The following is a 13952-nucleotide window of genomic DNA, read 5'->3' on the forward strand; positions in this document are numbered from 1 at the left end:
GACGTGCCAAGTTGATAACCTTGGCCATATCTGCTGAGGCAAAGGTTTCAAAGGCTCTTCATGACTCTGACTTTAAGTTGAAAAAGCCCATCATTTATTGTCTTAGGGAAAGAGCTTTGTTGCCAGCTGGGAGTGCACTTCAGTTGAGTAACCCTAAGAAACTGTGAATCTACCCAGTATATGGAGTCTTGCTCTAAGAGGTGTTGCATTAGCAAGCAGCTTTTCAGTTCACTTGGCATGGCAGCATGCCTCTGTGCTGTTGGCAGATGTCCCCCAGCCTGCAGGGGCTAGACAAATTACAGAGCTGGGCAATCACCAGCCACATGAAAGGTGGCCACAAGAGAAAGTAATGGATTCTGCACCTTGGAAGGACAAACTTTGGCTATACACACAGACTGGTGGGTGAGACACTGTAGCAGCCCCCTTGAAAGCAATCTGGGAGTCTTGGTGAACAGCAAGTTGAACATGAGTGTATCCAGGCAGCCAGGAAGGCCTACCGTATCCTGACATGCATCAAGCATGGCATTGCCAGTTGTGTCAGAGAAGTGATTATCGCTCTCTACACTGCATTGGTGTGGCCCCACCCTGAGTAATGTGAGCAGTTCTGTGTGCCACAGAACAAAAAGGACATAAAACTACTAAAGCACATCCAAAGGAGGTCTGCAAAGATGGTGAATGGTCTGAAGGAATGATTGATTGAAGTCCCTTGGATTGTTCAGCATAGAGGAGACTAAGGGGAGACCTCATGTCGGTCTGTGGATTCCTTGTGGGGGGGGGGGGGGGAGCAGAGGGGCAAATGCTGATCTCCTCCCCCTAGTGACAAGTGATAGAACCTGAGGGAACAGCATGGAGCTGTGCCAGGGAAGGGTCAGGCTGGATATCAAGAAAAAATTCTTCACCAGAGGGTAGTTGGGCACTGGCACAGGCCCCCTAGGGAAATGGTCACAGCACCAAGCTTGCCAAGGTTTCAAGAAGTCTGGACAGTGCTTTCAGACATATAGTCTGATTTACAGGTGGTCCTGTGTGGAACCAGGAGTTGGATTTGATGATCCTTCCAACTCTGGATATTCTGTGATTCTATGGTTCTACCATCCTGTCCTGCTCTGCCCTTGCTGCCAGTTCCAATGGCTAATTACCCTCACAAGGCTAATTTCAGCCTTCAGACCCTTAAGACTTCAAGTCTAACACTAGACTGCCTATAGTGGGCAGTTCAAAGACTCATTTTTTTTCATCTAGATGATGGATCCCTCTGAGCCAAACTTTCTCTCACCTCTGCGGCTCCCACTCCACTTCTGGCTGTACAGCACCAAGGGCTAACCCTCCTGAAATGAGCCCTTTCTGCTCAGAGAAAAGCCCCATCTCTGGCTGAGGGCAGACAATTCCTCCTTCCTGAGGGCCCTGTGAAGCTGCGTGCTGCCTAAGCATAGCAAAGATTTTGTTGTTGTTTTTTGTTTTCCTCTCCTTCTCAGTGCCTACAGAGCCAAAGGGCCTGTTTGTTTTCCTTTTAGTTATCAGAAAGGTTTATTTGCAATTGCTTGAGAGGGGAAAAAGCTCTCTGTAGCCACAGGCAGACAAGCTCAGTGCTCAGGAACATAATGGCTGGAGCCTGCAGGCCCATATGCTCGCCATCCTGCGAGGTGGAAGGCCAGCTCCGATCATCTCTAGCTGCTCAGGATACAATTGATCAGGTATGGCTGAATGTCAGAAAATGGGGTCAGGTTGGCTGGAGGCTGCGGCAGGCAGGGGAACGGGCAAGGAGCTATTTAAAGCGTGGCAGAACTGGGAATGTTCCTCTTTGGAGATGTCAGGGCTGCAAACACAGACACATACACAATCCCTGAAGGGAGGGAGGGAGGTTATATTTTCCCTGTCAGCTGCTATAGCATCTTCTGAGCTCCATGAGAGAATGGACTGAGCTTGGACTGCATTGAATAATTCCTGCATTTTTAGGTTCCTGTTTCCTTCTCCCAAATGAATTAAGACCCAGGAATTCAGCTTGTTTGTTGTTTCTTTTGTTACTGAATATCCATGAAAAGCTCAATGTCCCTGGGAACTAATTAGGTATTAACCCTGCATTATTGCTGCATATCAGCCATGGAAACATGCCATTCAGATAAATCTCCTTGAAACATGGAAATACTGAGTGATCAGGTGGAATGGCTAAAGAATAACTTAAAAAATATAGGGTTTCTGACACAGGGAAGGAAAAAAGAAGTATTTCTAGTGAAAGCATATACATGGTATTCTTGTATACAATTTCTATGAAGTGATGAACAAAATCAGCAGATAGGAACAAAACTGTTTGCAAAAAAACAGTAAGGTCTAAGCTACCACTAGGAATAGGCTGGGAGAGATGTGGGTGGGTTTTGGAGATATACAGGGTCCTACTCTAGCCTAAGGTGTACATTTTCCAGTTGTTTTGTGCTTAGCACCTCACCCTAACCTCAATGTCTTTGTGAAATACAATTTTGGAAGATCACCAGGTTGCATCTTCAAAGACTGGACTTTTAGTGACATTAGGTTTTGTGCAGACAGTGATTTTGTGTTTCACAGGGTCTCCTAAACACTCCAACCTTTTCCAGCCCACTATTACTTGATGCAGAAGCACAGACCGCTAATAGCATGAGATGAATAAGTGAGTACATATCTATTTTTTATTACTCAAGCCATTTCAACAATTCTCATAATTAACTCTGAATACTTTTTCATCTGTTTTCCCTCAAAAATCTTCCCATTTGACTTAAAACCCTTATTTGCGGTCCAAGCAGCAGCACACTTAATCACACTGAACAAGGCACTGCAGCTCTGAAGATGCCTTAAAGCAACTGAAGAATCTGAAACCAAGACATAGGATTGCTCTCATGCAGCCTTTCCTTGACCCAAAAAGCAATGTGCTCCTCTCTTAGGCCTTAGCAGACAGCAGAGATCCCAGCTCCAGTAGCAGGGGATGCAGCACCCTCCAATTTGGGTGTTTCTACAACTCCATGTCACCATAGACAAACACTGACTCAAGGCAACACACTACTGAACCAAAATATTTTGATTTGATAAGACAAACTCAAGAGCTGTTTAGACTTTAGCTGACCAGACTCACATGGATGTTTGCTTTTCAGCTTCCCCTGTTTACCCTCATCCCTGCCATCATTCTGTTTGGTGATGGCAGCCAAATACGCTCCCTTCTCCTTGCCTCCAAATCCCTTCCTTGAACCTTCAGAGTCCCAGTCCTAGATCATCTCCCGCTTCTTACTTACAGGAAACCAATGCAATAGGACTCTGGATGTCTTTGTGAAATCCCACGTGTGGCTTTAAGAATAAATTATTATTTTAGTGGTTTGCTTTCAAGTTGTTGTACAAGCACTTCCCACAACCCACTAAGGAAGTAAAAAGCCTCGTTTCAATTGGTAAAGGACTTAAAGAATTCAGTGGACCTAACCAAAATGCCCTTGTCTACCTATTCCAATAAAATAATCCTGTCCCTGGTCACAGCTACACCCAGCCTGCAAGTTCCCTTACACAAAGCACTCTTGAGAGCTTGCAGTGGGAGGTCTATTCTTACATCAAATTAAAGCCAGACAGAATCAATTAAAGCAAAAAGGATGGGGTCTTCCGAAATGACAGAAGGCATTTGGGGCAAATGCTCACAGCTGAATGCAGAAGAGGTGCCATTGCTCAAGCTTTCTTGCTCTTCCATGGAAGCTGGGCCCAACAATACACTTGTCTCCAGAGGACTCCTGGTTGTAATGTTTTGTGGTGCCTCATGATGCTGAATAGCAAGAAGAGTAAAGTTTAAGACAGATAGAAAAGGATATGAATGGGACATCAAAAATTATCAGAGGAAGGACTTTTAGACTCTCCCTTCTATTACTCAGAGGTGACTTATTACAGTGCAGGCCCTGAGATAAGAATACTGAATACACAAAAAATCCCGACCAAACTCACAGATGGATTTCATTCCTATGTAGGACTCATTCTCCACAAGATCTGTGTATTCATGCTTACTTCTATAGCCCCCCATAAATGCTATCTGATGACCCAAGGCCATTCCCCTGGGCTTCCCTGAAGCCAGCCCTGACTGTAGAGGCTATGGCAGAGCACTTCAGCCAACACACTCACCAACAGTTGCTGGCTTTGTAACTAACTCTCTCCAGGCCATACCCTTCTCTTCCTCATCTGGCGTGTTCAGCCTACAAGTTGTCCAACTTTTTACCTGCAAGGGAGATCAGGGATCAGCTGGGTGCTGAACATCTCTCAGCTTGGGGCACCTTCAGTCAATTCCAGCTCTCTCCACCCCCAAGAAAGTTATTAGTTGGAACAGGAAAAGAACAAGAGAAATAAATTCTCTTTAGAGAGATGATGACACAGGCACCAGTTACTGAAGGAAGATTTTTTGGTGCTGTTTCCTTCCCTCTTCACTGTAAATTCTCCAGCATTCTAGTAACAACCCCCTAATTACCAGACATCCAGGGGAGTCAAGTGCCTCTACAAGATCCTGAGATCCCCAGCTTCCACTGAGAGCAAGTGACCAGCATTAGCTCTTCTGAGTTTGCCTTGCTGGGCTGATTTGTGGTGTGAACACACACTAATTAGCCAATTAACTTAGGAACTAAGACTCCCAAGAGAAAAAGATTTCAGAGGGGAATTCAGAGCTCTTCAGATTGAAATTATCATCAAGTGCCTAATGTAACTGTTCTGCTTCTCCTTTTCAAGACTTCTTTTCCTCCATCTGACTATTAAAATAGGCAGTATGAATGCTTCCACATCTTTGCCAAAAAATGGGTGGTGTATCCTTTCTTGAAATCACGTGGGTAAATTCACAACACATTTTTGTCTTCTGGATTTGGGTAGGGAAAAGGAAGGCATCTGTTCAAGAGACAAGCAACAAGAGATACTTCATGCCTCTTACACAATGGTTGGCAACTCACAGAATATGGTTAAAAACTCTAAGCCTACCAGCATGTAAAGCAATTCTTAAAGATGAAAGATGCTCTGAACACTAGACTTGAAATGGATTGACTTTTAAATATGATCAAATCTTAGTTTATATCTCATCCAAGCAACAAATCTGAGTCCGCATTTTAAAACAAGTCTTATGTTAGCTGAACATTCACAATTACTAAAAAGTCTCTTCAAACAACCCCTATGGAGTGCTATTGTTGGCCTCTTGACCTCTTTGCTTATGTACATCCAGAGACTGAAAAGGCTGTATTTATGGTATTAACAATTCCAGCACTGCCAGGCCAACCAACCTGAACTTAGCACAGTACTTTCCCTAGACTGTTCCTTTCCTGACAGAAAAGACAAGAAACTGAGTTTGTGCATGGTTTGGAAAGCTTCCAACTAGTTTAGCAGGGCTCTGCTAAATATAGATATATATTAGATATACAGAGGCATAAATACAGATATAGACTGTGCAATTTTTGGCTTTACATAAGATAATAGCCCAACTTACTGACTGTAAAATAAAACTTACTGGGAAGGCTACTGTACTGGAGGAGGCGCTGGCCTAGGGTTTGAGAGACTTGCAGCAGGATTCAGATCACCTGATCAGGTACCTAAAGCATGACTTTGTTCAAACACCCAGAATATCCACTCTCAAGTGTTTCCTATTTCAGAAGGACCCAGATCTCATCAACACCTATTTCAGCATGAAATACCCTCCCGTGCAGCTGTGTAGAAGCCCTTCTGGATATGCAAATTACAGACATAATCCCTTTTTCTGCTGCAGGGCAGATCCAGACAGCCATCCACAGTTCCTGACCAGCTAAAGTGCTCTTACAAGATTCCCAGCTCAGCAGAGGACCACACCATGATGCTTATGGATGCATCCAGCTCTCAGTTAATTCTACAAACTGCCTAGGCACCTACATGCCATTTTCTTTGGACAAGCATCTACATCAGGTGCTGCAACCCCTTAGGCAGGCATGTAAACTAGGTATTACAGTATGAGACTGGACTTCCAATCCTGAATTTGAAGCTGTCCTGCAAGATGATTTTGAAGACACTTCATCTCTGAGTGCCTCTCTTCAAAATGCTAAGACAGGTAACATTCACAGCACATTGGAAGTAAGACAGCAATTAGTTCTGGGTGCTTGTGAATAAAAAGTGCTTTACTGAAGACACTAAGAGACTCAATAAATGAGCTGCTAAATGAATCTGAAGACCTACTGCATAATTTGGCTAAGTTATATGATAGAATTAGAAGGTAAAATGAAGCAGATGTCTTGGTCGCTGTTGTGACTCCACGGAAATAAATTCTTGTTACCAGTAAACAATAACAAGAGAACCTGTCTTTAGTCTGCCACAAAACAAACAAACAAATAAACAAAACTCTGTTAAAATCTTTTTGATGTCGCTTCAAGCAAAGTGTGAAAAACCTGCCTTGGTGACAGCTCTCCCCATCTCCGGAGCCAAGCTCTGCAGACAGCCAATATCATGTGTGTCCACATATGATGAATCTAACTTGGGCGTGAAATTTTCATTAGTTCTTGAGCAGTGCACAGATGCAGGGTTTGACCAATCTAATAAGCTAACACATACCACTGCCTGGCTGGTTATAGCTGCAAAAAAAAGCTAAGAAAGGAATCTGGTTGATCCTGTAAATATACATGTATATTTTTTCATCCTACGCTACAACAGCATTACCAGATCTTTTTTCCAGTTCTTTTAGAACAGAGAAGAGAATGCTGCAGGCCAGTAACTTGAGAAGATCTTTGTTTCCCTCTATAATTTCTCTAGATACAATAAAAATGATTTTATCAGTGAGAAACGACTCCAGTTTGTTCTTCAGCAGAACAACTTCTAGAGGAAGTCCTGAAAAGACATAAAGCAAGGGTGTTTGTTTTTGTTTTCTGAATAGAAACTGCCAGAAAAATTCTCAAGCTCTCTAATACATGAGAAATCTTAAGTAACATCAACATCTCTTAGAACTCTGAGCTGGAATTAAAGACCATAGAAAAGACTCTTCAGAGTACAGTAAACTGGCAGTTCAGTTCATCTCACAAGTATGGTGCCCATAAGAGCTGAAAACCTGCAAAGAACCCATTAAAACTAAGTTCTCCCTTCTGTGCGTTCTTACCCCAAGCATAGCACTATGCATAACAGAAAAAGGATAGCACCCACTCCCAAGAAATTAAATCCCTTGATAGCCTTTGAAACATTTGAATGTCATATTAATGTATCTTATACTCTTAGCCCCTGATCTCCCAGCATTACCAAGAAGGTAGTAACAGCAGACTATATAAACACAGAACAATTTTTTATGCTCCTATTGCATCATAGCTCTGGACACTAGAAAATTCCTTAAAAAGAAAATATTTGCATCTCAATGAAAGGAAAAATAAAGTCACCATCACCTCAAGATAGGAAGAATTTTTGCTGATGTAAGGATAAAAGTAACCCATAGATTGAAAAAGAGCAAGTTTTGTCTTGATAACATTTGAACAAAAACACTTGTACTTGAAATATCCAAACCAGGGGCATGTTTCCCAGCAAGGAATCCTGTCTGTCGCTGATATATAAAGGTCTAGGGCTTTCTTTTCTAAACACTAAGATAACATTCAGAAGATGATTCAACATACAACAGTCCAGTTTCACTGCACAAGTCTTCACACAGCTGGACCAACAGCCCGCTCAGAGGCAAACCACAGAGAGAAAGCCTGGGAGTTCCATGAGTAGTAATGGAGCACCCTTTGCAGCTCCTTGCAGAACACTCATTTCCTTGCTGACAAGCACCGCCTGCGATCTGCAGGAACGACTCGGGTTCTTTTGCCCACGAAGCCGCCCGTTTGCCCTTGCTCGCGCCGCGCAGCCACGCAGGACCATGGACAGCAGTCCCGCGGCGTGGCGCGGCGCTCGGCCGCCCCGGAGCCCCGGCACCCGGCAGCTTCCAGCCATTTTTAATTAATTAACCTCGGCTAGGTGATGAATTCACTTGTATAAAGTACCTGGAACCAATTCTGTTCATCCTGAGGTGCTGCAGTCCTCCGGTGAGCGCACATTAGTCCAAGGAATTATCATTAAATGGAATGCATAAAAAAGATGTTTTTTTTTTTTTTTTTTTTTTTTTTTTTTTTAGTGTGGTCTGATAGCGATAGGAGGAGGACTAGTTCTAAACTAAAAGAAAGGAGACTGAAATTAGATGTTAGGGGGAAATTCTTTACTCAGAGGGCTGTGAGGCAAGGGTGGGAGTGTGGGTACCCCATCCCTGGTGGTGCCCAAGGTTATGTTGAATAGGACCCAGGGAAGCCATTCATGCCTTGTGAATTCACAAAACAAGCAAGAAACATTGTGACAGTGCCTCATTTGCGTATCGACTATTTTATACAACTGTATTTATAACTGTGTCATGCTGGGTGTATGTATCTTTCCATAAGGAAAGAAGAGATGATATCTTATCTCTGCCTTAGTACAATATCAGTATCGTTATTGAGGACTAATTATGAATTCTCTCACTTTCAAATTTGCACAGCAGACTATAAGTGGACTATCAGCCAAATTTAACTAGCTGCCAGCAGCCACTCAGACAAAGAACACATTACTAAGAGTCTACAAGACCAGTGCTCCTATAAGATTTCATTCTCCTTCAATATCCAAAGTTCAACTTGGAAGATGAGGAAAATGAGAGACATGGCTAGTGACAGTAAGGCTTGATGGGGTCATGGGCTTTGCAACAGCTTCAGCATGCAGGCGGGTGAAAACATCACTCACAAAGTAAAGGGACAGAGGAAAGAAATGAAAAAGGGGGGGGGGGAGGGGAGGGAAGGAAAGAAAAAGGGAAGGTTGATGGACAGTTGGACTTGTTGAGGGTGAAATCAATTAAAGTGCATCAAATCCAGAATTCATGCTTTTTCAAAGTGACAAATATGTGCTGGAAACTGAGAAAGACGAAGGGAAAATAATGTCTTTGACCTCCCAGAGACCGGCTGTTCCTTCCGTCAGAGGAGCCAAAAGTGAAGTGAGATGCGTTCATGATAAATTGTAACAGCCAGGCAGCCACCTTAAAAAAGAACGAGGTGAAAAGGTTACGGAAGGGACCCAAAATGCAAAGAATTCAACCAAACATCAAGATAAATCAACTCAGGCCCTTGTGTATGCGTGCCCAGCCTTCACAGATCTGCTGCAGTTCATCTCAATTTGTTAGTCTTAAAGTGTAAGAGACACGCACAAACACAGCTTGTTTACCAAAGCTTTTGTAAACAGTGTTCCAAAAGATTGATTCAGTGAAGGCTGAGGCCTTTCCTAGCCAAAGGATGCACTGACCACTTTACCTGCCATTCTCTCAGTGGCAACTGCTAAACAGCTAGAGAAGGTCTTCAGCGCACACAAATTCCTGCATTCTGCTCGATTCAGATGAGTTTTGGATAAAAGTTTTTAATGAGATAGAGACCTTGCTCCTAAAAAGAGAGGAAAGCAAATATTCTCAAAGCTTCAGAAAAGGAAATCTTGGTGTATGTCTAATTTTCTCTCACATTTACAGATAATTTTCTAGTTCTCAGCTTCAAAGCACAATAGAAATGTTCATTTGGATGCTTTGCAGCTTTAGATCTTTTCACTTGCTGGCAATCAGTAAACATTAAATTTGACCATAGCTATCATGGAGAATAGCTTGAATAATCGAAAATCAGATGGTACAAGATATCTACTAATCAAATTTGTTTGAAACATCCTTTCAAACATTATGTCCTTCTGGGCATCAACATGACATTACAGCACCAATACATGCATTTTCAACTGAGTTCATGCCCAAGCAAATGTCAAGGTAAAACTGGACATTAAAAAATTATTCACCTCCCTCAGCACTGGCATTTTCCATGTAAAGGAACAACTACATGCACAGCCACTCTCGTTAAAGTTATCCTCCTGAATCAGTTCTTGCAAAAAGCTCCCCCAGTGATGCATATGGTATTTTAAGTGAATTAAAGTAAGTCAAAGCAGTATTTTAAGGAGGTATTTAATGCAATTCAGTACACTTGTTCACATAAGGCAGGATATACTCAATGCAGCTCCCATTCAGATGCTCACACTCTTCCAGACTTTTTGAATAGCAATTGATATTACCATTATATCTTTGATTAAAAGTGACCCAAGCCACCCTGGCCCTTGACAGATACATCTTTACAGAGGTCACTGAAGAAGGCATGTGTGCTCTCCTTTCTTGAGCTGTTGCTGGCACTGAGGGCACTACAATAGATAGTTCACAACAGTCCAGATACCATCAGTTGAGCCTCTAAACAGAGAGCTGACTGCTCTGTGGATGGTCATGTTTGTGTAGTCTAAGCATGGGAGATGCGGGAGATTCCCAGCTGCACTGGGGAATTTCTGCTGCCTGGGATTCAAGCTGGCATCGAGAGCTTATTGCTGCAAACACTGGCACCAAGGGGAAGGAAACTTGTATTGACACTGTGGCTGTGAGGAAGCTTAGCTATCAAGTCCTAGCTGGCATCCTCACAACTCTGCCTTCAGAAAGCACTGGTGATCATCTCTCCAGCTCCTCCTGACAAATGCCCACCCCACTGTTGCATTCCTCTTTACGACAACCCTCTCTGGACGGTCCCTTCCCCGAAACAGCATGATTCTCTCAGGGAGACACGAGTTCACATCAACAAATTCTTCCCGACACTGCCCTGAAGCACTTTCGCTATGATCAGCTATTCGGAGTGATGGGACACACTAGTTAGATCTCTCTGTGTGTTTATCAATCCCTTCTCAGCCATTTTCCTCTGTAAATCCGTCAAACCTCTTTTTTCAAGCTCTGTGGGAACAGTTAGGAGCTATCTCCTCAGAGGTGCCTACCCTGCCACTTGGATTTCATTCTCTTCTCGAGGAGATGGCTGCCAGCAGCCAGAGGGCTGACCCATGCAGCACAGGCACAACAGCAGTGCTGTTACTGCCAGTGCCACTGGAATGGATGGGTCCTCGTGAAAAACCCTTAGGATACCTGCTGCTCCTGTGCAGGAGTCAGAGAGGGCTACTCTAAACCTGGGACAAAGGGAGAATGGAAAAAGCACAGGGAGGAAGTCAAGGGAGTGGGAATTCTGTAATCCTTCAAATCAGACACAAGCACCTTGTTCCAAGCTGAACCAGAATACAAATCAAGCTGCTCCACAGAACAACAGGATATTATATATTTGGCAGGGGGGTTGGACTCGATGATCTCTGGAGGTCCCTTCCAACCCCTACAATTCTGTGATTCTGTGATTCTGTGATTACAGGATTTCAAGGACACAAGACCTATACGTACATTTACCTTTTCATGCATATCAATATTTCAACTCTCTGCTGCTATGATCCTTAGCCAGTATGATGCAAGAAATTTAAATAGTCCCAAATCAAGAAAAGAAGCAATTACATTGCCACAGCAAGTGTAAATAAAGCCACATACACCATCAATAGATTTAGGACTTGTAAAGTTCCTTTTATTCCTCCAAGGAACTTGGAGCTTTAAAAGACGTGCATCTTCCCTTTTCAGTAGGGACTATTAGATGGTGTTTGCCTTATATTAATGCTCACAGCCTTCGTGGACGGCAGAGAATTGCCAGGCAGTCTAATTCATCATACATGCTGTCCCATGAAACTGGAGTATGCAGCCTATATACAGTTTGATTGTGCAGATCTAGGTCAGCATCCTGCACCCTGACAAATGTCAGATGATAGCACTTATTTCTCCTTTCACACTTGTCATCAGCCAGGCTGGTTATCAGCCCCATTTGCAGCCATGGAATGAGGCCCAAAGCCGAAAGAGACTTGGCTCAGGCTACTTTGCAAGCCAGTGCCTTTGAGAATCAAGCCCATGGAAGCAGCCTCCAGGTCCTTCATGCCACCACCCAAAGCCATGCCACATCCACAGCACTAACTCACAGTGCAGCTGAGAAGTTATACACAGTGAAGGGTCAATAAATGCCATTTGTAGAGATCAGCACTTAGATTTCCTACTCATCTACCTGGTGAGTATACCACCATGTATCTGATGGCCTGTGTAGCTTTCCTCATGATAACAAAAAGACTAGAATTCAGGGCAATACCTACTGTGTTCCAACAAGCTGCATATTCTTTCTTTGCTTGCTAGCCAGAAGGTTTTGGATTCCTTTCTTCAAGCCCTGCAGAACGGGGCATGAATCTCACAGAACAACCTTTTCGTGCTCTATTTCGTCAAAGCCACTGTATGCAAGCACAGAGACAAACATGAGATTAGACATACGAAATCAATGGAACATTTTACCATCCAAAAAAAGGGCTCTGTCACTATGATTGAATAGCTTCTGCTCCTGCTTCTGATGTCTCATGTCAGGAGGGGCAGATGAGAAAGAGCCACGTGGCAGAAACAGCTTCACAAAATAGAGTCTGGTAACTGGCGACCAGACAGCTCCGTATCAGACACATCCACAAGGAACAAGAGGTTCTCAAGAACCAGACAGCAACTGTTAGCCTTTTAGGAGTGAAATTTGTCTGTTTGTCCAAAAATATTTGCTATCTGAACATCAGCAACTTTTATTTCTATTTTGGAGATTTTGTTGAATTCCACTAAATTGCTTTCATTCACTGCACCTTCCATCTACTCATTGTTGAAACCTTCCATCTACTCAGTGTTTTGGTTATTTTTTCTATCTGTTCTAAAACCTTTTTCCATTTTTGTGGATTTCAAAGTAATTTGGTGCTGATATATTTTGAATGAATTTAGAATAGAAAAAAATTCCTCTTGCAAGGAAGAAAATAAAGAAATCTTTTTTAAGCTATTGTTTCATTGCTGCTCATTATAAAAATGAACTTTTTTTTTTTTTTTCTTTTTGAAAGAAAACTATCAGTAAAACGTGACCAAATAAAAGCTCTTTGCTGATCCATGATGTTCAGCTTCACCACAACTGCTGTCACACAAAGCCATACCAGAGTTCTGGGATTTAGTTCCCAAGGTAAAGTTTTTTATATGTGTATATATATCAGCACAAGTTGCTTTTTTCCCTCTTCTCAAAGCAACACAGACACCTGGTAACACACCTCATTTGCAGAACGACAAGGTTTGTGTCCCAGGACAGATCGTTGAACGTGAAACTTCCAAGTGAGACACAAAGGGAAAGCCCAAACACAGGCCCAGGCTAAAGGATGAGGGCTAACTGGAGCCTCTGGACCAGGGAGCGGAGTGCTGGTAGGTCCAGGTTAGGCTCCTCAGGCCTCACTGGTGCATTCAGTACAATGCTAATTGTTACTTAATTGCTGCTCATAGAAGATGGGGATATGTTCTTGGAACTTCTAACTAAAGAAAGTTCCAGATTTCTGAAAAGGAACGGCCAGAAGACCAAAGTGAAACAAGTGGACTTCAAATCCAATCTAGATGCCTTTCAAAACACAAGCCTAACTACTATCCAGGAGTCCCAGCCAGGCAGTCAGGCTGGTTTTGATTGTGATTATGCTTATGAGCTAGCACAGCTCCTCAGGACACTATGCACTTCTGCTCCTGAAATATCCCAACTGTTTCTCCTTAGAGTCAAAGCATCCTTCGGGCTTTCGACCTTAAGCAAGTCTTTTGCTTTTACAAGTCAAAGCGACCCAAACAGGGCTGGTGAAAGAGCTAGAGAGGAGGCCCTGATGTGAAACCCTTCCAGAACACAGCATAAAACCCAGAGGGACAAGCACAGGAGAACAAGGAGCACAAAAGGCCATAATTTGGGCTCCTCACCAAGGTGACAGCTCTCCAAAGGCACTCTCAGATGGCTCGGCAGGCTGTAACCCGCCTCTTCTTTCATTTGCTGTTTATTTTTGCTGCTTCTCTGCCCTCTTTGGCTTTACAGAATTCGGAGATGAATTAAGCACAGCAACTAGGAATTGCTTTTTTTATGATAGCATTTTCCTTTCCTTCATACTCTCCTCACCCCACCATCAGCTGCCCCCAGATTGCTCCTTGGCACTTTGTAGTTCTCCTTGCTTTCTCTTCCAAGCCCCCAGTAGCATCCTCCCCCCAG

The 13952-nt window shown here is 43.2% G+C and overlaps 1 long non-coding RNA gene across 1 annotated transcript; it reads left to right on the forward strand.

Annotated features, from left to right (window-relative positions):
• The first annotated feature begins 1274 nt into the window (after positions 1 to 1274).
• On the forward strand, positions 1275 to 7916 carry LOC125701605 (uncharacterized). Its single transcript, XR_007380291.1, has 3 exons — positions 1275 to 1688; positions 2554 to 2635; positions 5726 to 7916. It is a non-coding gene; the product is annotated as an uncharacterized LOC125701605 (long non-coding RNA).
• The last annotated feature ends 6036 nt before the right edge of the window (positions 7917 to 13952 follow it).

The sequence above is a fragment of the Lagopus muta genome, chromosome 17 (assembly GCF_023343835.1).
Source record: "Lagopus muta isolate bLagMut1 chromosome 17, bLagMut1 primary, whole genome shotgun sequence".
Lineage (NCBI taxonomy): Eukaryota > Metazoa > Chordata > Aves > Galliformes > Phasianidae > Lagopus > Lagopus muta.